The sequence below is a fragment of the Oryctolagus cuniculus genome, chromosome X (genome assembly GCF_051225735.1).
Source record: "Oryctolagus cuniculus isolate XC-2025 breed Fujian yellow rabbit chromosome X, ASM5122573v1, whole genome shotgun sequence".
NCBI classification, from domain to species: Eukaryota; Metazoa; Chordata; class Mammalia; order Lagomorpha; family Leporidae; genus Oryctolagus; species Oryctolagus cuniculus.
Window position 1 is genome coordinate 41751864 of NC_142888.1, and position 27056 is coordinate 41778919.

Below are 27056 nucleotides of genomic sequence, written 5' to 3' on the forward strand. Positions count from 1 at the left end.
CAAAGACATTCTTCGCAGATCTAGAAAAAATGATGCTGAAATTCATATGGAGGCACAAGAGACCTCGAATAGCTAAAGCAATCTTGTACAACAAAAACAAAGCCGGAGGCATCACAATACCAGACTTCAGGACATACTACAGGGCAGTTGTAATCAAAACAGCATGGTACTGGTACAGAAACAGATGGATAGACCAATGGAACAGAATTGAAACACCAGAAATCAACCCAAACATCTACAGCCAACTTATATTTGATCAAGGATCTAAAACTAATTCCTGGAGCAAGGACAGTCTATTCAATAAATGGTGCTGGGAAAACTGGATTTCCACGTGCAGAAGCATGAAGCAAGACCCCTACCTTACACCTTACACAAAAATCCACTCAACGTGGATTAAAGACCTAAATCTTCGTCCTGACACCATTAAGTTATTAGAGAACATTGGAGAAACCCTTCAAGATATTGGCACAGGCAAAGAATTTCTGGAAAAGACCCGGGAGGCACAGGCAGTCAAAGCCAAAATCAACTATTGGGATTGCATCAAATTGAGAAGTTTCTGTACTGCAAAAGAAACAGTCAGGAGAGTGAAGAGACAACCGACAGAATGGGAAAAAATATTTGCAAACTATGCAACAGATAAAGGGTTAATAACCAGAATCTACAAAGAGATCAAGAAACTCCACAAAAACAAAACCAACAACCCACTTAAGAGATGGGCCAAGGACTTCAATAGACATTTTTCAAAAGAGGAAATCCAAATGGCCAACAGGCACATGAAAAAATGTTCAAGGTCACTAGCAATCAGGGAAATGCAAATCAAAACCACAATGAGGTTTCACCTCACCCCGGTTAGAATGGCTCACATGCAGAAATCTACCAACAACAGATGCTGGCGAGGATGTGGGGAAAAAGGGACACTAACCCACTGTTGGTGGGAATGCAAACTGGTCAAGCCACTATGGAAATCAGTCTGGAGATTCCTCAGAAACCTGAATATAACCCTACCATTCGACCCAGCCATCCCACTCCTTGGAATTTACCCAAAGGAGTTTAAATTGATAAACAAAAAAGCGGTCTGCACCCTAATGTTTATTGCAGCACAATTCACAATAGCCAAGACCTGGAACCAACCTAAATGCCCATCAACGGTAGACTGGATAAAGAAATTATGGGATATGTATTCTTTAGAGTACTATACCGCAGTAAGAAACAACGAAATCCAGTCATTTGCAACAAAATGGAGGAATCTGGAACACATCATGCTGAGTGAAGTAAGCCAGTCCCAAAGGGACAAATACCATATGTTCTCCCTGATCGGTGACAACTGACTCAACACCAAAAAGGAAACCTCCTGAAGTGAAATGGACACTATGAGAAATGGTGACTTGATCAGCATAGCTCTGACTGCTAATGGACAACTTAATACATTATCCCTCATAGTATATTTTTTTTTGTCTGTTCTACTTAATATGACTGGTTTAATTCTGTAATTATCACACAGTTATTCTTAAGTGTTGAAAATTAACTGAAATGTGATCCCTGTTAAACATAAGAGTGGGAATAAGAGAGGGAAGAGATGTACAATTTGGGACATGCTCGGGCTGACTTGCCCCAATTGGTAGAGTTGGAAACATACCAGGGGATTCCAATTCAATCCCATCAAGGTGGTATGTGCCAATGCCATCTCACTACTCCAAGTGATCAATTTCAGTTCACAATTGATCATAATGAAAGGACTAAGAGTCAAAGGGAGCACATAAACAAGTCTAGTATCTGCTAACACCAACCGATAGAATAAATAAAGGGGAGAGTGATCCAACATGGGAAGTGAGATACTCAGCAGACTCATAGAATGGCGGATGTCCTAAATAGCATTCTGGCCTCAGAATCAGCCCTAAAGGCACTCGGATCTGGCTGAAAAGCCCATGAGAGTATTTCAGGCATGGAAAGCCAAGACACTCTGGCAAAAAGATCTCTGTGAGTGAGATCCCAGTGGAAAGAACAGGTCTTCAAAGAGGGAGGTGCCTTTCTCTGAAGGGAGGAGAGAACCTCCACTTTGACTATGACCGTGTCTAAACAAGATAAGAGTCGGAGTACTCAAGGGGCTTCCATAGCCTTGGAAACTCATAACTGGTGCATAGGGAGATTACTGATGCCATAGACAGGAGTGTCAATTGGTAAAGTCAACAACAGGAGTCACTGTGCACTTACTCCTCATGTAGGATCTCTGTCCTTAACGTGCTGTACACTGAGGCTTAATGCTATAACGAGTACTCAAACAGTATATTTCACTTTGTGTTTCTATGGGGGTGCAAACGATTGAAATCTTTACTTAATGTACACTAAACTGATCTTCTGTAAAAAAAAAAAAAAAAAAAAAAGAAAGAAATTTTCAATTCCCAACTTGACTCTCACTGGGATTAAACATGACAATAGGTCTGATCTGATTTCATCATCATTTAAAAAAAATCATCTATTATTTTTCACTTTATGTTTCTGTGTGGGAGCAAACTGTTGAAATACTTACTTAAGGTATACTAAGCTGATCTTCTGTATATTAAGATAATCGAAAATGAATCTTGATGTGAATGGAAGGGGAGAGGGAGTGGGAAAGGGGAGGGTTGTGGGTGGGAGGGACGGTATGGGGGGGGAAGCCATTGTAACCCATGAGTCGTACTTTGGAAATTTATATTCATTAAATTAAAGATAAAAAAAAAATAAAAAAAATAGATGAATTCTTATTTCAGCTCAATTCACAATAGCTAGAATCTGGAATCAACCCAAATGCCCATCAACAGTAGACTGGATAAAGAAATTATGGGGCATGTACTCCATAGAATACTATACAGCAGTAAAAAACAACGAAATCTTGTCATTTACAACAAAATGGAGGAATCTGGAAAACATCATGCTCAGTGAATTAAGCAAGTCCCAAAGGGACAAATATCATAGGTTCTCCCTGATTGGTGACAACTAACCGAGCACCAAAAAGGAAACATGGTGAAGTGAAATGGATATTATAAGAAACAGTGACTTGATCAGCCCTTGTCCTTACTGTTGATCTACAAGTTAAAACTTTATCACTTTAAGTACTTTTTTGATCTACTTAAAATTATTGGTTGAACTCTTTAAGTAACACACAATTATTCTTAGGTATTTAAATTCAACTGAAAAGTGATCTCTGTTAAATGTAATAGTGGGAATAAGAGAGGGAGGAGATGTACAATTTGGGACATGCTCAATCAGACTTGCCCCAAATGGTGGAGTTAGAAACATGCCACGGGATTTCAATTCAATCCCATCATGGTGACATGTACCAATGCCATCTCACTAGTCCAAGTGATCAACTTCAGTTTACAATTGATCATACTGATAGGCCTATGAGTCAAAGGGATCACATAAACAAGAGTAGTGTCTGCTATTACTAACTGATAGAATTAAAAAGGGAGAGAACGATCCAACATGGGAAGCGGGATACACAGCAGACTCATAGAAAGGCAGATGTCCTAAACAGCACCCTGGCCTCAGAATCAGCCCTTAAGGCATTCGGACCTGGCTGAAGAGCCCATGAGAGTATTTTAGGCATGGAAAGCCTACACTCTGGCAAAAAAAAAGACCTAAATGAAAGATCTCTGTGAGTGAGATCCCAGTGAAAAGAACTAAATTGATCTTCTGTATATAAAATCATTGAAAATGACTCTTTTTTTGTTATTTTTTAACTTTTTTTAATGAATATAAATCTCCAAAGTACAGCTTATGGATTACAATGGATTCCCCCCATAACGTCCCTCCCACCCACAACCCTCCACTTTCCCACTATGAATCTTGATGTGAATGGGATGGGAGAGGGAGTGGGAGATTGGATGGTTGCGGATGGGAGGGAGGTTATGGGGGGGAAAGCCGCTATAATCCAAAATTGTACTTTGGACCTTTATATTTATGAAATAAAAGTTAAAAAATAAATAAATAAAATTAAGTGTAATTAAAGGAATTAAAAAAGTTTTCAATAATAGTAATAACATCTCTGAATAGAGCAATCCTGAGAAAGAACATTAAATGAGGAATAATGTGTTCAACCAAAAGATCAGCAACAAACGTCTTCATTGCTAAAATCTACAAAATTAAAAAATAACACAAATTTTTTTTGAAAAGTATTGTACAAATTATTAGGGAGGTAACTTTTCCAAACTCATTATATGAGGCCAGTTTTTTCCTAAAGTGACCTGATAGATGCAAGATCTCAGTTTATCTCTGATTCTCTTTTTTCAAATAAAATCTTACAAAACAGAGTCCCTGCTGAAAATAATGCAACACTGTCATCCTAATAGAATTTACATTAGAATATAGGTGCAAAATTTGATAGTACTTCAATCCAGTGTGGAATCCAAAAAAAAAAAAAAAGGTCAGATATCATAATCAAGTCAGATGTAATATAGGAACAGGGAAAATGTGAATGTAATTCATAATTACAATAATTCACATCAATCAAAAACAAACATCAGTATAATAAACTAGATGCAGAAAACATTTTGTATAAAATTATACATTCACTTATGAGAAGTAAATTGAGCAGAACACTTATAGATTGCATATACTTCAATTACAAAACCCTTGCATTTGAGGAACCTGAGCCAGATTCCATTGAATGCCAACAAAATGAAAGCATTTACCCTATAATTGGAACCATAAAATGATGCACATTTTTTTACTATTATATTCAATACTGCAATGTAAGGTCTAGGCAAAACAAAAAGAAAAGGGAAGGAAATAAAAGACACAGATATAGAAAAGAAGAAATTGAAATTATTTATTTTTCCAGATGATTTTATTCTATTTATATGGAAATGTAATGAGTTCAACAACAGGCCACCTGAACTGGTAAATGACTGGTAGATTTGTAGGATACAAAGTAAGCACAAAAAATCAGAATAAGTTTTATATACCTATACTATTGTGAACCCACTGAGAAAATAAATTAAAGAAGAAATTAAATTCACAATAAGAAATAAAATACCCTGGATAAATTTGACTTGTGATGTAAAATGCCTCTACAGCAACAATCCTAAAGCCATGATAAAGAATCTGAGATCAAAAAGACCGCTCATATTCACAGATTGAAATACTTTCTAGTACTTCCATATTATCCAAGTTAATTTACAGATACAATATGCTTTCCATCAAAATCAATGGAATTCATCATGTATCTAGAAAAATAAACCTAAACCTCATATCTTCACATATATTAAAAAGTGTTCCACATAGAAAAGTAACTCTTGAGAAACAGAACACGTCTGGGGTCACAACAAATGAGTTCAATACATACCATAGATGTATGGTAAACCCTGGCATAAAAACTGATGAATAGACCAGTATAAGAGGATAGAGGCTCCCCAAAAGAAATACAGATAAATACAGACAATGGATCTTTTACAAAGCTAACCAAAATACACTGGGAAAGGTATAGTCTATTCAGTAAATTGTCCAGAGGCAACAGGATATCCATATGGACATGACGAAACCCAGATGACCACCCCTCTTTTCCTATACAAAGTCAACTGAAAGTGAGTCGTGGATGCAAATGTAAGAACTGAAACTTACAAAATATAGAGAAACTATAGACGTTGACATAAGCAATGGCTTCTTGATAAGATACCCTAAGAACAGGCAATAAAAAACTAATAGAGAAAGCTTATATCAAACTAAGAAGATAATTCACAACAAAGAAGACAACCATCAGAGTGAAGATAAAACCCCTCTGAACTCCTATAAATCCAGCACCACTTTAATTCTAAAACCAGGTATATGTACAAAGCAAACTAAGACCAATGTATTTGATAAATACAGATGCAAAAAATCCTCAAAATACTCGCTAATCAAACATAACAACACATTAGAAATATAATTCACCCAGACCAAGTGGGAATGCACTAGATAAAATATGTCCTTGATATAAACCTTAAACTGGGAATAGAAGGAATATTCATGAACACATTCAAGGTAGTTTAGGACAAACACAGAGCCACCATCAAATTGTGTGGGTAAATTGGAAGCATTTCCACTAAGATCTACAAGGATGCTCACCCCCATAACTGCTATTCAATATAGTTCTAGAAGGCTTACTGAGAGCCACCAGCAAGCAAAATCCAAGCAAAGGGATACAAACTGGAAAGCTTGAAGTCAAATTATTACTGTTGATAGAAGATATGATTTTATATATCAGGAAGCCAAAAGACTCCACCAGGAGACTATTGGAACTCAAGAGAGTTTGGTAAATTTGCAAGATAAAATCAATACACAAAATTCAATAGCATTTGTATAAAAAGACAATGCTATGGCTGAGAAAGGACATGCAAGATCAGTTCAATTCACAATAGCCAAACAAATTGGACTAAATTTAAATAAAGAGGTCAAATATCTCTACAATGATAATTACAAAACATTTTTAAAATAAATAGGAGAACATATAAAATGAAATATCTGTCATGTTCATGGATTAGAAGAATTAATAGAATCAAAATGTCCATACTAGTGAAAGCAATTGACATGTTCAATATGATCCCAAGCAAAATCGTAATGGCATTCTTCTGAAAAAATGATAGAAAAAATGATGCTAAAATTCATATGGAAGCCCAAGAGATCCTGAATAGCTAGAGCAAACTTAAAGAATAAAACAAAGCCAGAGGCATCGCAATATCAGATTTCATGACAACTACAGGCCAGTTATTATGAAAAAAGCCTAATACTGGCACAAAAACAGACATGTAGACCAATGGACTTGAGTAGAAATTCCAGAAGTTAATACACTCATGTACAACCAACCGATCTTTGACAAAGGAGCCAAAATCAATGCCTGAAAAAAAGGTAGTCTTCAACAAATGTTACTGGAAAACTTGGATTCTGCTTGTAGAAATATGAAGCAAGACCACCACCTTACAATTTATACAGAAATGAACTATAGATGGATCAATGATATAAAACAATAACCTGATAACTTCAAATTACTAGGTGAAAATATTGGGAAACTCAGCAAGACATTGGCATACACATGGAATTCTAGTTAAATACCCCAGAATGATAGGCAATCAAAGCAAAAATAAACAAATAGGATTGCATTAAGCTAAGATGCTTATGCACTGCGAAGGAATTGCTCAACCTATTGTAGAGGCATCCAAGAGAACAGGAGAAAACATTTGCAAATCTTGCAATGGTTAAAGGTCTAATATCCAGAATCTACAAAGAGTTCCAGTAATCCAGAACAACAAAAACAACAAAAATCCTGTCAAGCAATGGGCAAAGGACAAAACAGACATTTTTGAAGGATGACATTCAAATGGTCAATGGAAACGTTTAAAAATGCTCAGGATCATTAGCCATCAGGAAATGCAAATCAAAAGGATGATGAGGGTGAAACCTCACCCCAAGTAGAGTGGCTATCTTTCAAAAATTATAAAACAGTAAATGTTAGCAAATATATGGGTGATAAAAAACTATAATCCACTGCTGGTTAAATTGTAAAAGAGTACAACCATCATGGAACACAGTCTGGTAATTTTTCAGTAATCTGAAAATCATTCTAACGTATACACAGCCATCCCACTCCTAAAAATTTACCCAAATGGAATGAAATCAGCATAAGGAAGACTTGTCTGCACCTGATGTTAATTGCAGATCAATAGCTAAGATCTGACATCAACCTAGAGATTCATCAACTGAATAATGGTTAAAGAAAATGTGGTATATATACACTATGCAAAACTACTCAGCTATATAAATTAATATGATCCTGTCTTTTACAACAAAATATATGCATATGGAAGCCATTATTCTCAGTCAAATAAACCAGCACAAAATCAACAAATAAACAAAGCACAAATAAGCAAAGCACAAAAATGCAATGTTGAGTTTTGGTTATTGCTTACAATCCTTGTCTATACTCTTGATAAACAGTGATTTTTCTACTTGTTCCATTCAATTCTTTCTTTGGTGCAGAGTTAAGCTTGACATTATAAAATAAATTGAAATTATGCAATTATAGATATAAAAAGAAAAAATAAGTGCGGAAGGAGGACAGAGGGTCCGAGCATGGGCAAGAGGGAGGTTAGGGTGGGAAATATTATGCTCTTAAGTCTGTGTATATGAAATACATGAAATTTGTTTATCTTATATGAATAAAATTATTTTAATACCCCAGTAGACTGGGATAAAGTATTTGCCAATTCTGCATTTCATGAAGAACTGAAATTTAGAATACATATGAAACTGCTGAAATTATGCACAAATATATCTAAGAATTGGGAAAGGATCTAAACAGGCATTTCTGTAGAGAAGAAATACCCATGGTCAACAAAAATGGGAAAACATGCAATATAATTATTATATAGGAAAATGCAAATCAAAATACACTAGGTGTCACCTCACTTACAAATGCTAGTAGGGTATGAAGAAAAGAAAACTTTAATAAGGTATTGGAGCCTGCACTGTTGTGTAGCAATTAAAGCCGCCACCTGCAGTACCAAAAATCCCATATGGGGACTTGAGTCCCAGTTGCTCCACTTCTGATCTAGCTCTCTTCTGTGGCCTGGGAAATCAGTGGAAGGTGGCCCAAGTCTTTAGGCCTCTGCTCCCACACGGTAGACCCAAGAGGAAGTTTCTGGTTCCTGGCTTTGTTTTGGCCCATCTCTAGCCATTGCAGCCATTTGGGGAGTGAACCAGTGGATGGAAGATCGATCTCTCTCTCTCTCTCTCTCTCTCTCTCTCTTTCTATCTGTAACTATGACTTTCAAATAAATAAGTATTTTAAAATATAAGACAGTGATGAGAATGCAAGTTAGCCTGAGCATTATGAAGACTTAGTATGGCCATCCCTCAAAAAATGAGAAGGGATAAACCACTTCAACCATTGTGTATGTATCAGAAGGAAATTCAATCTGCATGCAAAAGAGATTTCTGCTTTCTGTTTTGACTACAGCACTATTCATAGTAGTAAATATTTGGAACCAACCTAGGAATCTATCAATGTGTTACAGGTTTTCCAATCCTAATTCAGTGATTAAAAAGGATTGAGATATTATTTGCTTCAAAATGGGTGGATCTGGAGATCCTTAAGTGAAGTAAGACTGGCATAGGAAGAAATAAATCTCACATGTTCTCTGATATATGGGTTTCTAAAACATGGTGGATATAAATATAAATGGTTTTAATTAGGGTGGGAAGATTCATTACTGAAGATACTGGGTGGTAGGATAACAGATATAGAAACAGAGTTAGAAAGAACGAACCAGTTGCAGTGTTCCATAATATGGTGTTGTGACTTTAGTTCATGATAAGATACACTGTATAAGAAATTGGAATGGAGGGACTTGTAGGCCTTAAACACAAAATAAGCAAGGGAAATCCTCATTTTCTAGATTGATTAAATTATGTTGGGTGAGTACTCGAGTGTTGCACTGTATCCTGTAATAATATACAAGTAGTGTTAATCAAAGGCTGAGCAAAATTTTAAAAATCAGAAATGTCTCTATATTCCATCAATGAACTATCTGCACTATGTGATTAACCAAACTACATCATTTACAAAGCATAAGAAAGTAATAAGGCAATAATCTCCAGTCCTGCTAAGGATTATTTCAATAATCTTAAAATTTAAAAATAAGGTTGCCTTTCCCATTGAACTTTCTTCTGATCCCTTGCATGACTTTCTGATATTCTATGAATGCCATTGTTGCAAAGCTAAACTTGAACCTAAATGGAAGAATAGTTGTAAGGTTTTAATATGTATTTATTTACTTGAAAGGAGGAGGGGCAGTAGTGGGTAGATCTTCCATCCACTAGTTCACTTGTCAATGTTTGCAAAACCTGGGACTGGTTCCAGTTTAATCTAGGAGCCAGGAACACCTTTTGTATCTCCAATGTAGGCAGAAGGTACATGAGTGTGGGGAGCAACTCGGACTAGACTAAGTTACTGGAATTAAGACTTATTCTATGCATCTGCTCTCCCACAATATGGCGCTGATAAGGGAGAAACAGCTTCTACACAGCTGCCTCCAGTTCAACCAATAAACTGTAGGACCTGCTCCTGATTGGAGGAGAGCAGCGTACTCGGCGTGTGGTTAGCAGAGTTGGGATTGGTGGAAGAGGACTATAAAGGAGGAGAGAGACAACATGCACCAGGAACATCTATCTGAAAGAACACCTGTGCAGCCCCCGGGAGAGCTGGCTGGCGGTGTGCCGCTCCCCCGCGGAAGTGGGGAAGTGGCTAGGGGGAACCGCCCTTCCACGGAGGTGGAAGGGTCGGTAGCCAACCCGGGAAGAACCAGCAGCAAACCCGGGGAGGGCCGAGGAGATAAAAGAACAGCGCAGGGTCCTGTGTCGTTCCTCCACGAAGAGGGGGAGCGACACATGAGTACTTAAGACATCATCAAATGCCCCTCAGATACATTTTAGCAAGAATCTGGATTGGAAGTGGGGAATGCCCAGGACCTGAATGAGGAAGATAAATATGAGATGAGGGCATCCCAAGTCGTGGCTTACCTTACTGCTCATGACCCCATCCCTTTATACTATTTCATTCATTCTTAATACTGTTGTCAAATTACAGGCATGATGTTCAAACTTGGATCCATGCATTTCAGTTTAAAAAAAAAAGGCTTAGGGTAACTGTTAAGATTAATAAAACTGTATTCCACAATTGAGGACCCGGGTGCATTTCCTGATTCTGATCCTAACTCCAGCTTCCAATTAAAGCAGACCCTGGGAAGTCATGATGATGTCTCAGGACATGTGGTTTTTGCTACCCACATGGAAAACCTGAAGTGAGTTACCTGCTCTCAGGTTTAGATTTGATCCCTCCCTGGAAGATGTGAGCATTTGCAAAGTGAACTTGTGAATAGGAGCTCTTTCTCTCATTCATTGCCTCTTGTTTTCTATCAAGTAAATTAGAAAGTAATTCATCAGACATAAAGAGCAACATAGTCTTGGAAGTCATCCACGTAAAGAAAAGACTGAAAGCAAATGGAGGTATAGCAAAATATTTATATTCTTTATTCCAACGTAACCTAACAGATAATATTATCATTTTAATAAAAACTTAACAATGAACAGTGTTGTTACAGTTTCTGATCATTAAAAATAATGACAGAAATTATATAAACAATAGGAGTAAAGAGTTGAGAACATTCTTTTATAAGATATCGGAGCTTCCAAAGAAATACTGTTCCAAACCAATTTTAGGTGCTAAATACATTACATTTTTGTCAACTTAAGATACATATTTACAGATTTCTAAAGTAAAATAGAATGAAGATATAAAATGATTAAATAGAAAATATGCAGAAACACGGTCCATTATAACACCATTACATTGAAGCCTGGAAAAGCAATATGCACTTCAGGTTAATCAGGATTTGTGTCAGAACATTTAAAAGGGTTACACAGTGAGATGAGCAGATCATTTTCTATGAGGATAGTACAGTGTTTCATATCAGTGTTCATAGATAGAGCATCAGAATATTTAAGAAAAATGCTTACAAAACTGCAAGGATTGCCCAGTGTTTATCAGAACAAATAAACACAATGGTATAAATACCCAACCAGGGGTAATTAATAGTTATCCATATGTCATTGGGCAGATACATCAGCTAACACTAGATGGAGAAAATAAATAATTAAGGTCACTTCAAGTGTTGAAAAGGCCCAAAAATCAGTATATATGGAAGAAAAGATAGACAATCCATTTTAACTATCAATATTTCCTACAGAAGCACAGTCTATACACAATCTATAACATGACAGCATTTTGCCATAATGTAACATAAAAGGCCAAGAATTAGCAGATGAGGAACAAAAATCAAGAAAGATATTGTCACAAATACCAAACAAAGCTAGCAAAACTCATGGTTTAGAGAAACAGAAAGTAAGCAAACAAAAACATCAAAGAACCAGGATTTTCCTCTCGGGGGCAGAAGTAGAAGAGATTGGGAAAATACCTGAACTGACCAAGGCCCCTATATTTTCCTGAATATTAGTTCTATGGATGTTAAAATTCTTATTCAAATTTAGCAGAAAACAAAGATGTCAACAATTGTCTTCCTTTCAGGTTTTATTACTGTATATTAGGGATCTATGCAAGAGTATGTATGTCTAACATGAAATCATGGCACATAATTTCTAAACTGGTGTACTAAGTGCAATTAAAAGGAAACAACCTCTTTATCCCACAGTATCAAGGGACACCAAACTCAGGTTCCCAGACTTTGGGGATCACTCTCAGGAGATGCAGACTAAGGGGATTCACTCTCAGGAACTAAGACAAACCTCAGCAGCCAGAACATTTAATTCTGAGAGTTCCACACTTTTTGCTTTTCCCTCCCAACAGTTTGCATTGGCTCCCTCCTCCAAGGTCTTAATTCTCACCAGAAATCAAACACTTAAAATCAGTTTAAGTCTGTGACCTGTGCAGTCATTTTCGTGGTCACTAACACCAAATGTGTGTTGTTTGCTTAAAATCAAACAACACATCTATAACACCTATGACTTACCAACGGTTCATTGCTGACATTATATAGAGTTAGTAGACATAACGGATTAAGATTTTAGCATAAACACATCCCGGGCATATACCAATGAAAAGCATGTATTTGATTTTCTGGCTCCAGTCAAAATTATGAAGTTATCCAGAGATCCCCTCTAAAGCTATCTTACTTGCATGAGCTTAGCTATGGCCTGAAATTTGTGTATTAGACAGGATCATAGCCACTCATATTACCCATGAAATATCTGAGTCTTAAAATCAAAGGTACAGGCATTGAGGAGAAAAGAATTTTTTTTTCTTTTACCAGTCACAAATGAACTCTCAAATTTATAAACCATTTAACATCCAGCAGAATCTGATATTCTGAGATATTCTCAAATGCTGCAAGCTATCATTTGACTAAACGAAATTTGGATGCATAATGAAACTACTGTGTGTTCAACAGTGTATTTGATTCTCAGTTCTCACACCAGTTAGCTTGGGGTTAGGGAGTGAAGAATGATTGGCCTTTACAAAGATATTACTCTCCACAGAAGGGTGTGAAGGCATTTAATCCCAATTAGGAGAGATTAATCATTGGGAACAGGCGGGACCCTAATGAAGTGATTAGGCTAAATCAATTCATGTGATTATTGAGTGACTGCTTATTCCCAGGTGTGTGCTACAGAAACTACTTCATATTTGAACCTCCTGCAATTTCATTATTCAGTCATATGGTCTCTGTGCCACCCAAACCTCTGCCAACAAGATGACCATCAACAGATACTGCCCTCCGACCTTGGACCCAAACCATGGGACAAATACCATTTCTTTCTACATTACTGAGTCTGTACTATTCTGTTGTTAGCATCAAACAAAACCTGACTCAGAACCTAGGAAGAGCTGTGCTGACAGGACTGAATTGTAAACTAGTGACCTCGTTTCTCAACCAAAGGATATCAGATCACATGTGGAAGTTCATTTCTCCATGTGGATTCAGTAACCACCATCAATTTGGAAAGCTGTGAGGCCCCAGGGTTCACACAAACCCTTTTCCTTTAGACACAGGACAGGACACCAGGGTCCTGGCTACTGGCCCAGCTCACCTCCTGCGACCATAGAATACTGGTCTCTGACACTCACCACTTTCCAGCTTCCAACGAGTCCCAGCTTCCTCCTGAGGGCTCCTGAGTGTGGTGAGGGAAGTTCACAGAGCAGCAATGGGTGAAACACCTGAGACCTCTCTCAGGAACAAACCCAGAAAGCCTAACATTGGGATGCCAGAAAAGAAGATGCTGTGTGGTTCAGCAGTGTTGCCTTTGAACACCTGATTTTAAAGTCTGCCCTCACAATGAGCATGCATAGCATGCATAACATCAGAGAACACACAGCCAATCCAAATGCTCCTAGCATGAGGGCCATAGTTTGGGGTTGTGGCAGGTGGGGGCAGAGAGGAACTCTGCTTGGTCTCAGGTCTGAAACTGCCTCATCTTTGCAGCTTGATCCTCCCAACAGCAGGGGCTGCTCTCACCTCCCTGATGATCATGACATCAGAGCACTGTCCCTCCCTCCTTTTTCCAGGACCCTATTAAAATCTTGTGACCCTTGGACTTTCAATAATGGTCTCACGTGTAACAGAATGCTGAATCTTTCCGGTATTCTGGGTCTTTCTATGATTTATATTCTTGGCTCTTTTGTAAGGTCATTTGACTTTAAAAAAAAAATGACTCCAGGACTATTTTAAGATACTAAAAAATACATTACATAGATTGACCTCTCTTTCTCTTGTTTCTATTACAGATATTCACTTGTAGTTCTGTATTCTGTAATTTAATATTGTTGTCTGTTTCGTTCTTACTGGCATGTCATAACACACTGGGTTTGTATATTGATCTTATACACAGTAATCCTGCATAATTCTCTGGTCAGTTTTTATTTGTTTTGAATTTTATGGGATTATCTCCGTATATAATAGTTTAATTAACATGTATTGATGGTTTTGCTGCTTAAAAGCATAACCTTCTACATAAACATTTCTGTTTTTTAAATTTCCTAACTGCACATCTAGGACATTGTTGAAGACAGAAAATACAAGCAGAGCGGGTTGCACAGCTGTGTTCCGAGGGAAATAGCTTTCAGTGTTCTATGACAATTATGGTTTATATTATAGGTGCATTGCAGCCCATCTTAGTTATAATAAGTAATAACTATTTTTACTGCTTTTCTCACAGTTTATTTTTGTGATTAGATGCTTAATTTTATTCAAAACTTTTCATCTTTTAATTGCAGTTGCCATGTGATTTTTTTGTGTTTCTCTTCCACATGAATTATTTACATGATTTATTTAGAAATGTTAAACACCTTGGGATCTTTGACTCTATTTTGCTTTTTTATTGATCTCTTGTGATTTCATATTTTGCTCCATATTAACACTTTGCTTGAAATATTTATACCTCTTTTTATAAAGATTGTTCTTTTGTTTGTTTGTTTGTTTAACTTTTATTTAATGAATATAAATTTCCAAAGTACAGAATATGGATTACAATGGCTTCCCCCCCATAACGTCCCTCCCATTCGCAACCCTCCCCTTTCCCACTCCCTCTCCCCTTCCACTCACATCAAGATTCATTTTCGATTCTCTTTATATACAGAGGATCAGTTTAGCATACATTAAGTAAAGATTTCCCCAGTTTGCTCCCACACAGAAACATAAAGTGAAAAATACTGTTTGAGTACCAGTTATAGCATTAAATCTCAATGTACAGCACACTAAGGACAAAGATCCTACATGAGGAATAAGTGCACAGTGACTCCTGTTGTTGACTTAACAAATTGACACTCTTGTTGATGGCTTCAGTAATCACCCTAGGCACTTGTCATGAGCTGCCAAGGCTATGGAAGCCCCCTGAGTTCACTGACTCTGATCATTTTTAGACAAGGCCATGGTCAAAGTGGAAGTTCTCTCCTCCCTTCAGAGAAAGATATGTTCTTTAAGTTCCTTTTTAATTCATGTCTTGATCTGACTGTGGCATCAATGTAATACTGCATTCAGAAAATAAATTAAATCATATTCCATATTTATTACCACTGTTTATGAATCTGGGAAATTAAGGAGTGTTTTACTGCCTTGAATATGAGGGAAATTCTACAAATCTAGGCCAGAAATTTTGCTTTTCGAATTTGTTCATTGGTTATTTTGATTTTTCAAACACTGAGTCAACTTACTTTGTTTACATAGCAGATTCCTATGTTATTGAAGATGTTTGATAAATTTATTTCATAACGTGGTGGCTCTGGGTTTAAGTTTTTTAAAAAAAAACTTATTTCTATGCATTTCAGGATATTCTTTAACTGTGTTGCTAAACTTTATTAATTTGGTCAAGAACAATGCTGTTTGGATTTCTGTCACTGGTTATCTGTGTTGCATATTTTTACTTTTTCTTAAGATTATACTAGTCTTTATTAATTCTACTCATTTTATAAAAATATTAATGTATTTGAAAGGAAGTGTTACAGAGAAGCAGAGGCAGAGAGAGAGAGATGCATTCCATCCAAGATTTACTCCCCAAATGGCTGAAATGACCAGAGATGGGCAAAACTAAAACCAGGAGTTAGGAGACTCTTCTGGCACTCACATGTGGGTGCAGGGGCCCAAGGATGTGGGCCATCTTCTACTGCTTTTCCAGGCCATAGAAGAGAGCTGTATTGGAAGTGGAGCAGTTGGAACTTGAACTGGCACACATATTGGATGCCAACACTGCAGACGGCAGTTTTACCTGATACGCCACAGTGCCAACCGTCTGCTCATATGTTTTAAAAACACTTTTCCTTTATTATTTGTTTCTGTTGTACAGTCTTACTAAAGGCATTATATTGATGATGTCCTCCATTTTCACTATCCTATATTGCTGTATAGTTCATCTTAGATCTTAAGAAGGATGTCGGCGGAGCCAAGATGGCGGAATAGTGAGGGCGCGCACCGATAGTCCGGGAAAATTTAGTTTAATAAAAGGGGAGTTACGGTAGCCGCAGAAAAAAGAACCAGGAAAAAAATTGCACGGGAATCGTGAATCGGAGGACCTACTGGGAGAACAAGGTCGCCCACCGCGCGGAAGCCAAGTCGCGGGACCGAGCCGCAGAAGCCCCAGGGTCTGCGCGCCAGTGCTCCAAGGGGAGTGCATGTCACACAGACAACAGCGGGGAGACTTGGGACGCTCAGGGCTCCGAGTCCACACATCGGCGCTGGAAGGGGAGGTGAGCTCAATAACCCGAGACATTGGTGGGGAAACGGGGGTCAGAATCTAGAGGGGGGCCGGAAAGTGCAGCAAACTCACTACCGGAAAGAAGGAAAAAAAAAAAGCTTCGGGGTTTCTCTTCCCCCTAACCTTGCAAAGGTTACAAGGCTGCAAGGCTTGAAGAATTAGCAAGAGACAAAGAGCAGGCCTCCTCTCTGGATTTACATATCAATGGGGGAGAGTTAAGGAACTGAGTCACTACAATTCAGTAGCCTAGGCAACCCAGTGGGAGTCCAGAGGAGCCAAAGACTGGAAGCTAAATACCATCAATGCTGCACAGCCCTGCCCTGCGGTGTTACTTACCCCCTGAATAAATAAAATAAATAAATAAATAAAAAGAGAGAGATTTACCACGCATAACCTGAGGGTGTCACCTTTGCACACCCTTAACCAGGAAGAACCAGGCAGAGCTCTCAGGCCGCACCCATCTCAAGCCTCCAAGGCTCCTCCAACAGCAGGCAGCCCACTTAACATGGACACAGTATAAAAAAAAAAACGCACAGTGACGCAAGAAGAATTAACTATGCCAAGTAACAAACACAGAAACAGAGGGAGCAAGATCAACGATGACACTATGATGCCTCCAAATAAGCAAAACACCCCAAGCCAAGAGTATGAAGATGATGAGATAGAAGAAATGCAAGATACGGATTTCAAAAAATTTATGATAAGAACATTTAGAAGTTTTCAAAAGCAAATCCTTGAACTACAGAAATCCTTAATGGACAAGATTGAAAATCTCTCTCCTGAAAACGAAATTTTAAGGAAGAGTCAAAATGAAACTCAGAAACTAGTAGAACAGGAAAGTGTTATAGTGAAGAGAAATCAAAATGAAATGAAGAGCTCAATAGATCAAATGACAAACACATTAGAAAGCCTTAAAAACAGAATGGGTGAAGCAGAAGAGAGAATATTGGACTTAGAAGATAGAGCACAGGAAAACATACAGTCAAACCAAAGAAAAGAAGAGGAAATTAGAAACCTAAAAAATATTGTTGGGAATCTACAGGATACTATTAAAAAAACCAACATTCGAGTTCTAGGAGTTCCTGAAGGCATGGAGAGAGAGAAAGGATTGGAAGGCCTTTTTAGTGAGATATTAGCAGAGAACTTTCCAGGTTTGGAGAAGGACAGAGATATCCTAGTACAGGAAGCTCATAGAACCCCCAATAAACATGACCAAAAGAGACCCTCACCACGACACGTGGTAATTAAACTTACCACAGTGAAACATAAAGAAAAGATCCTAAAATGTGCAAGAGAGAAACGTCAGATTACTCTCAGAGGATCTCCAATCAGACTCACAGCTGACTTCTCATCAGAAACCCTACAAGCTAGGAGGGAATGGCGAGACATAGCACAGGTGCTAAGAGAGAAAAATTGCCAGCCCAGAATATTATATCCTGCCAAGTTCGCATTTGTGAATGAAGGTGAAATAAAGACCTTTCATAGCAAACAGAAATTGAAAGACTTTGTGGCCACTCGTCCGGCCCTGCAAAAGATACTTAAAGATGTGCTACACTCAGAAACACAGAAACACGGCCATCAATATGAAAGAAGGGAAAGGAAGAACACCTACCAGTAAAAGAGCATGGGAAGCTCAAAGCATATACTAGAAAATATTTCCGGGAAAATGGCAGGGCAAAGTCACTATGTATCAATAGTCACATTGAACATTAATGGTCTGAATTCTTCAGTTAAAAGACACCGTTTGGCTGACTGGCTCACAGAACACAACCCAACTATTTGTTGCCTACAAGAAACACATCTCTCTAACAAAGAGGCATGCAGACTGAAAGTGAAAGGTTGGAAAAAGATATTCCATGCCAACAGAAACCAAAAAAAAGCAGGTGTAGCCATATTAATATCAGACAAAATAAACTTTAATACAAAAACTGTTAAGAGAGACAAAGAGGGACACTATATAATGATTAAGGGTTCAATTCAACAGGAAGATGTAACTATCATAAATGTATATGCACCTAATTACAGGGCACCGGTCTATTTAAAAGAGATGTTAAGGGACTTAAAGGGAGATTTAGATTCCAATACAATAGTACTGGGGGACTTCAATACTCCACTCTCAGAAATAGACAGATCATCCGGACAGAAGATCAACAAGGAAACAGCAGATTTAATTGACACTATTGCCCAAATGGATCTAACAGATATCTACAGAACTTTCAACCCTACATCTACAGACTTCACATTCTTCTCAGCAGCGCATGGAACCTTCTCTAGGATTGATCACATACTAGGCCATAAAGCAAGTCTCAGCAAATTTAAAAGAATTAGAATCATACCATGCAGCTTCTCAGACCACAGCGGGATGAAGCTGGAAATTAGCAACTCAGGAAACCCCAGAAAGTATGCAAACACATGGAGACTGAACAATATGCTCCTGAATGAACACTGGGTCATTCAAGAAATCAAAAGAGAAATCAAAAACTTTCTGGAAGTAAATGAAGACAACAACACAACATATCAAAACTTATGGGATACAGCAAAAGCAGTATTGAGAGGCAAATTTATAGCAATAGGTGCCTATATCAAGAAATTGGAAAGGTACCAAATAAATGAGCTTTCAGCGCACCTCAAGGACCTAGAAAAACTGCAGCAAACCAAACCCAAATCTAGTAGGAGAAGAGAAATAATTAAAACCAGAGAAGAAATTAACAGGATTGAATCCAAAAAAAACATTACAAAAAATCAGCCAAGCGAGAAGCTGGTTTTTTGAAAAAATTAACAAAATTGACACCCCATTGGCCCAACTAACTAAAAAAAGAAGAGAAAAGACCCAAATCAATAAAATCAGAGATGAAAAAGGAAACGTAACAACAGACACCACAGAAATAAAAAGAATCATCAGAAATTACTACAAGGACCTGTATGCCAGCAAACAGGAAAACCTATCAGAAATGGATAGATTCCTGGACACATGCAATCTACCAAAATTGAACCATGAAGACATCGAAAACCTAAATAGACCCATAACTGAAACAGAAATTGAAACAGTAATCAAGGCCCTCCCAACAAAGAAAAGCCCAGGACCAGATGGATTCACTGCTGAATTCTACCAGACATTTAAAGAAGAACTAATCCCATTTCTTCTCAAACTATTTAGAACAATCGAAAAAGAGGGAATCCTCCCAAATTCTTTCTATGAAGCCAGCATCACCTTAATCCCTAAGCCAGAGAAAGATGCAGCACTGAAAGAAAATTACAGACCAATATCCCTGATGAACATAGACGCAAAAATCCTCAATAAAATTCTGGCCAATAGAATACAACAACACATCAGGAAAATCATCCACCCAGACCAAGTGGGATTCATCCCTGGTATGCAGGGATGGTTCAACATTCGCAAATCAATCAATGTGATTCACCACATTAACAGACTGCAGAAGAAAAACCATATGGTTATCTCAATTGATGCAGAGAAAGCATTTGATAAAATTCAACACCCTTTCATGATGAAAACTCTAAGCAAACTGGGTATAGAAGGAACATTCCTCAATATAATCAAAGCAATTTATAAAAAACCCACAGCCAGCATCCTATTGGATGGGGAAAAGTTGGAAGCATTTCCACTGAAATCTGGCACCAGGCAGGGATGCCCACTCTCACCACTGCTATTTAACATAGTTCTGGAAGTTTTAGCCAGAGCCATCAGACAAGAAAAAGAAATCAAAGGAATACAAATCAAGAAGGAAGAAGTCAAACTATCCCTCTTTGCAGACGATATGATTCTGTACTTAGAGGATCCAAAGAACTCTATTAAGAGACTATTGGAACTCATAGAGGAGTTTGGCAAAGTGGCAGGATATAAAATCAATGCACAAAAATCAACAGCCTTTGTATACACAAGCAATGCCATGAATGAGAAAGAACTGCTAAGATCAATCCCATTCACAATAGCTACAAAAACAATCAAATACCTTGGAATAAACTTAACCAAGGACGTTAAAGATCTCTACGATGAAAATTACAAAACCTTAAAGAAAGAAATAGAAGAGGATACCAAAAAATGGAAAAATCTTCCATGCTCATGGATTGGAAGAATCAACATCATCAAAATGTCCATTCTCCCAAAAGCAATTTATAGATTCAATGCAATCCCAATCAAGATACCAAAGACATTCTTCGCAGATCTAGAAAAAATGATGCTGAAATTCATATGGAGGCACAAGAGACCTCGAATAGCTAAAGCAATCTTGTACAACAAAAACAAAGCCGGAGGCATCACAATACCAGACTTCAGGACATACTACAGGGCAGTTGTAATCAAAACAGCATGGTACTGGTACAGAAACAGATGGATAGACCAATGGAACAGAATTGAAACACCAGAAATCAATCCAAACATCTACAGCCAACTTATATTTGATCAAGGATCTAAAACTAATTCCTGGAGCAAGGACAGTCTATTCAATAAATGGTGCTGGGAAAACTGGATTTCCACGTGCAGAAGCATGAAGCAAGACCCCTACCTTACACCTTACACAAAAATCCACTCAACGTGGATTAAAGACCTAAATCTACGTCCTGACACCATGAAGTTATTAGAGAACATTGGAGAAACCCTTCAAGATATTGGCACAGGCAAAGAATTTCTGGAAAAGACCCGGGAGGCACAGGCAGTCAAAGCCAAAATCAACTATTGGGATTGCATCAAATTGAGAAGTTTCTGTACTGCAAAAGAAACAGTCAGGAGAGTGAAGAGACAACCGACAGAATGGGAAAAAATATTTGCAAACTATGCAACAGATAAAGGGTTAATAACCAGAATCTACAACGAGATCAAGAAACTCCACAACAACAAAACAAACAACCCACTTAAGAGATGGGCCAAGGACCTCAATAGACATTTTTCAAAAGAGGAAATCCAAATGGCCAACAGGCACATGAAAAAATGTTCAAGGTCAGTAGCAATCAGGGAAATGCAAATCAAAACCACAATGAGGTTTCACCTCACCCCGGTTAGAATGGCTCACATACAGAAATCTACCAACAACAGATGCTGGCGAGGATGTGGGGAAAAAGGGACACTAACCCACTGTTGGTGGGAATGCAAACTGGTCAAGCCACTATGGAAATCAGTCTGGAGATTCCTCAGAAACCTGAATATAACCCTACCGTTCGACCCAGCCATCCCACTCCTTGGAATTTACCCAAAGGAGTTTAAATTGATAAACAAAAAAGCGGTCTGCACCCTAATGTTTATTGCAGCACAATTCACAATAGCCAAGACCTGGAACCAACCTAAATGCCCATCAATGGTAGACTGGATAAAGAAATTATGGGATATGTACTCTTTAGAATACTATACCGCAGTAAGAAACAACGAAATCCAGTCATTTGCAACAAAATGGAGGAATCTGGAACACATCATGCTGAGTGAAGTAAGCCAGTCCCAAAGGGACAAGTACCATATGTTCTCCCTGATCGGTGACAACTGACTGAACACCAAAAAGGAAACCTCCTGAAGTGAAATGGACACTATGAGAAATGGTGACTTGAACAGCATAGCCCTGACTGCTAATGGACAACTTAATACATTATCCCTCATAGTATTTTTTTTTGTCTGTTCTACTTAATATGACTGGTTTAATTCTGTAATTATCACACAGTTATTCTTAAGTGTTGAAATTTAACTGAAATGTGATCCCTGTTAAACATAAGAGTGGGAATAAGAGAGGGAAGAGATGTATAATTTGGGGCATGCTCAGGCTGACTTGCCACAATTGGTAGAGTTGGAAACATACCAGGGGATTCCAATTCAATCCCATCAAGGTGGCATGTGCCAATGCCATCTCACTATTCCAAGTGATCAATTTCAGTTCACAATTGATCATAATGAAAGGACTAAGAGTCAAAGGGAGCACATAAACAAGTCTAGTATCTGCTAACACCAACCGATAGAATAAATAAAGGGGAGAGTGATCCAACATGGGAAGTGAGATACTCAGCAGACTCATAGAATGGCGGATGTCCTAAATAGCACTCTGGCCTCAGAATCAGCCCTAAAGGCACTCGGATCTGGCTGAAAAGCCCATGAGAGTATTTCAGGCACGGAAAGCCAAGACACTCTGGCAAAAAGATCTCTGTGAGTGAGATCCCAGTGGAAAGAACAGGTCTTCAAAGAGGGAGGTGCCTTTCTCTGAAGGGAGGAGAGAACCTCCACTTTGACTATGACCTTGTCTAAACAAGATAAGAGTCGGAGAACTCAAGGGGCTTCCATAGCCTTGGAAACTCATAACTGGTGCATGGGGAAATTACTGATGCCATAAACAGGAGTGTCAATTTGTAAAGTCAACAGCAGGAGTCACTGTGCACTTACTCCTCATGTAGGATCTCTGTCCTTAACGTGCTGTACACTGAGGCTTAATGCTATAACGAGTACTCAAACAGTATATTTCACTTTGTGTTTCTATGGGGGTGCAAACGATTGAAATCTTTACTTAATGTACACTAAACTGATCTTCTGTAAAAAAAAAAAAAAGAAATTATCAATTCCCAACTTGACTCTCACTGGGATTAAACATGACAATAGGTCTGATCTGATTTCATCATCATTTAAAAAAAATCATCTATTATTTTTCACTTTATGTTTCTGTGTGGGAGCAAACTGTTGAAATACTTACTTAAGGTATACTAAGCTGATCTTCTGTATATTAAGATAATCGAAAATGAATCCTGATGTGAATGAAAGGGGAGAGGGAGTGGGAAAGGGGAGGGTTGTGGGTGGGAGGGAGGGTATGGGGGGGAAGCCATTGTAACACATGAGTCGTACTTTGGAAATTTATATTCATTAAATAAAAAATAAAAAAAAGAAGGATGTCACGATGATTAGGTGTCTGTCTTCTCACATAATATCTTGAGCCTATAAATTTATCTGTGCACTGATTTATATGACATCTCCTCTATTTCTTTCTGTGTTTGCCAATCCTCCATCACTCTGCCAACTATTTGCCTCGTGATGTCTCAAGCCCTATGTGCCTTCCAGCTATGCCAGACTTTATGTATCTCTGATCTTGCTCCTGAAACCATATCTTATCAGCAATTTTACCATTTTCTGTGGCTGGGTCTGATGTTCATCCTTGTAATCTTGCATTTAAAAATCATTGACATCCAAGCCTGCTCTTAGTAGCCTATCCTTGTGCCTGCAGCAAGGGCTGGCTTTCAGGGTCTCCATCGCTTTTGTTTACACATCTTTCCTCAAGTGGCTCCTACTGTGCTTGTATCTTATGCCAATCCTCATGAGTCTCCAGCTCCTCTACATGTAGCCATTATCTTCCCCTCACATGCTGACCTCTCTGATTCATACAGCCCATGTCAGGACACCTGGGTCTCCATTCCTTTATACACATTGACTTCACTCCTAATTCCTGGTTATTGCTGCATTCCTCTAAAGAAGGCTAAAATTCCCAATTGGTTTGCAATATTTGTCTCACTGTTGCAAATATATTGAGAATTACTGCCTGGCCTGAAAGTCGGTTGGTGGACAATCAGTTGAGAAATCACACAGATATTCGCTATCAGTACAGCTGCAGTGTCCTTTCCGATTTTTCAAAACAAAATGCTAATGTTACACAAAAGTGGCATAACCATGAACAATGCCTGCCCTGCAACAAGGAAACAGAAACCACTTATTATTGAATGAGACAACTGTGCAGAATAGATATTCAAAATATAACCTATTTAAATACTGGATTTTGAATATGAGTATATATTTGACCCTCAGGTCAAACCAAATCTCCTGGCTCTGATGTCTAATAGCCCCTGAAATTAGGCTCTCACTATCAAACTGCCCTGGAAAATCCCCAAGCACAAGCATCCAAGAAGCGTTCACAGCAGCTGCTTCCTGCCACACTACTGAGTGTACCACCATGTGATGTTCTCCCTGACTTCCCTTTATCCATTATCCACCGGCTGGTACCCAATCTGGCCATCCACAACAAAAGCAGAGTACTCTCTACTTGATGCTGTGCTGAAGGGGCTCTTAAATTGATGGATTTCAGGGAAATCTCATGGGTTCCTCTGAACCTTCCTTGACACTGATGAGGCTCATCCACCCATATAGTCACCAGTGATAGGCCACTGGCATACTGGGTCTGAAACCCCACAGGCACTCCTCTGGATGACAGTCACCTTTTACTGGCTCATGACATAGATAACTGTGGCCCGATTGGAGACTGAATTATAGGGCATGCTCTCTTCAATTCATTATTGCAGTGCATCAGCCCTGCTGGGTCACTGACAGACTTAGGATAATTTCATGGTCAACATTATTAATGCAGGACCCATGTTTCCTCATGAAATCTGGCATTGTTCCTCCACACCTCTCATTTACCATTTCTGATCCTTGGCATGCATTGAATTTGTGATAGTCTAATATCAATCTCCAGTATCTGTCTGATTTTAACTGTCTAAACTGTTGAATTAAATCTGGATATGTTGGAGTTCACAATCTATGATTCTTGCCTCATTTATTTTTAAGGAAAGAACTTAAACAGATAATACTCTTTAAAACATAAATCCAGTATCAGTATACCAACTTTCAAAATTGATAATTTAATATTATCTAATACCCATTGTTTCTGAAATGTAACATAGATTCTGACTTAGGTATAGTTGGAAGGATGGTTAGAGGGTTTCATTTGTATCTGCTCTTACATTGTAGGTCATGGAACCAATGTTGTGTCCTTCCCATTACCAAGTATTTTCCCTCCATTTTACAATTTGAGAGCAGAGAGGTTAACCATGTTGGGCTAGGGGAACCAATAGACTCTTTGAAAACTTACCTTGGACTAGAGCACTGTTTTCTACCATAGTCGCTATTATTTTGGAATCTTAACATTCAAGTTGTTATCTGAGTTCCCAGTGTATATAACATTCCCTACCATGAGGAATGATCCACAGAAAAGATCCACCTCTGTTATTCTCAGCAATAACAGTGCCCTTCGCACCAACACCAATTTTATTGCTTTTGTAAATGGAATGTCTTTGGGCCTCTTGTAGAACATAGTCATTTTATAACTTTTTCAGCTGTATCAGTTTAGTAACTGTAGCATAATTCCTGTGAGATTTTGATTGTTTCTTTCTCTATCACAGAAATTCAGCTATTTCTACCTCCCTTAGCATGGACTGTTTTTGGTTTAAGTTTTCAAATGTCATCCTAGTATTACCATCATCCTTTGGGATCTTTGACAATGGGTTAAAACCTTTGTTGTTGATGAGTGTTCTCACATTGAGCAACCCTCCCTTTTCTAAATTTTTCCTCCACCCTCAGGACTCAGTCTCATGCACACTCTGCCACTCCTGATAAAACATATTGGCTAGGCCTTGCAACTGTTTCTTTTTAGACACAGCAATTTTTCTCACTTAAATGATTATACTTCTGTAGCTAGGGCCATTGGCATGCAAAGGTTATTTAGCCTTGAAAGCTACTGTTAGGAAGAGTAGATGCAGTGAAATCCCAAAGTGAAGTCTATTTCTGGGTGGCAAACTCCTTTCTTTCTCTAAGGCATATGTGATATCACATTATATTGACATAAATTGATGAAGTCAGAGTGGCCACAATTTGAGTGATTTTAGAAAGTCCATTGTCTGGGGACTAGTTTGGCAAGAGAGTATAGTTAAATCTACTAGCCAAAGATCATTTTCCTCAAGAGAAAGGGACATAGAAGGTTATGCTATCATCAAGATTATGTAAGTATATTATAAGGCTTCATAGGAGTACTATCATAATTTAGACTTTTTTTATAGCCTTTCTTGTTTTACCCCCATAACCACCTGTTCGGATAATATTATCAGCATTAAAATGATAGTTATATTAAAATGCTTTATAGCCACAGTTATTAATTTTAGATTAATCAGAGATGGAAACTAATTTTCATGGGTGTAAATTATGATAATTGTAGCTAGTTGAATCATTTGGAAGCTTTCTGCACTTTTAGAACATATTTTTAAAACCAAAAATTAAAGTTTAATATACAGTTTTGTCTTTATTGCATATAGCAATGCGTATCAAGTGTTTTGTGTCCTAGAATCAAGATGATCATAAAAATGTGCTATATATATATATAACACATTTATATATATAGCACATTTTTTGATCTCTCTATATAATATATATATTATATATATATATATATATATAAAATGAAAGTGCTTAACATATACCTTAAACTATAAGTCAGTATTCATTGGTGTAGATGTCTATCTGAATTTCAAGATTCTGGGTTATTCTA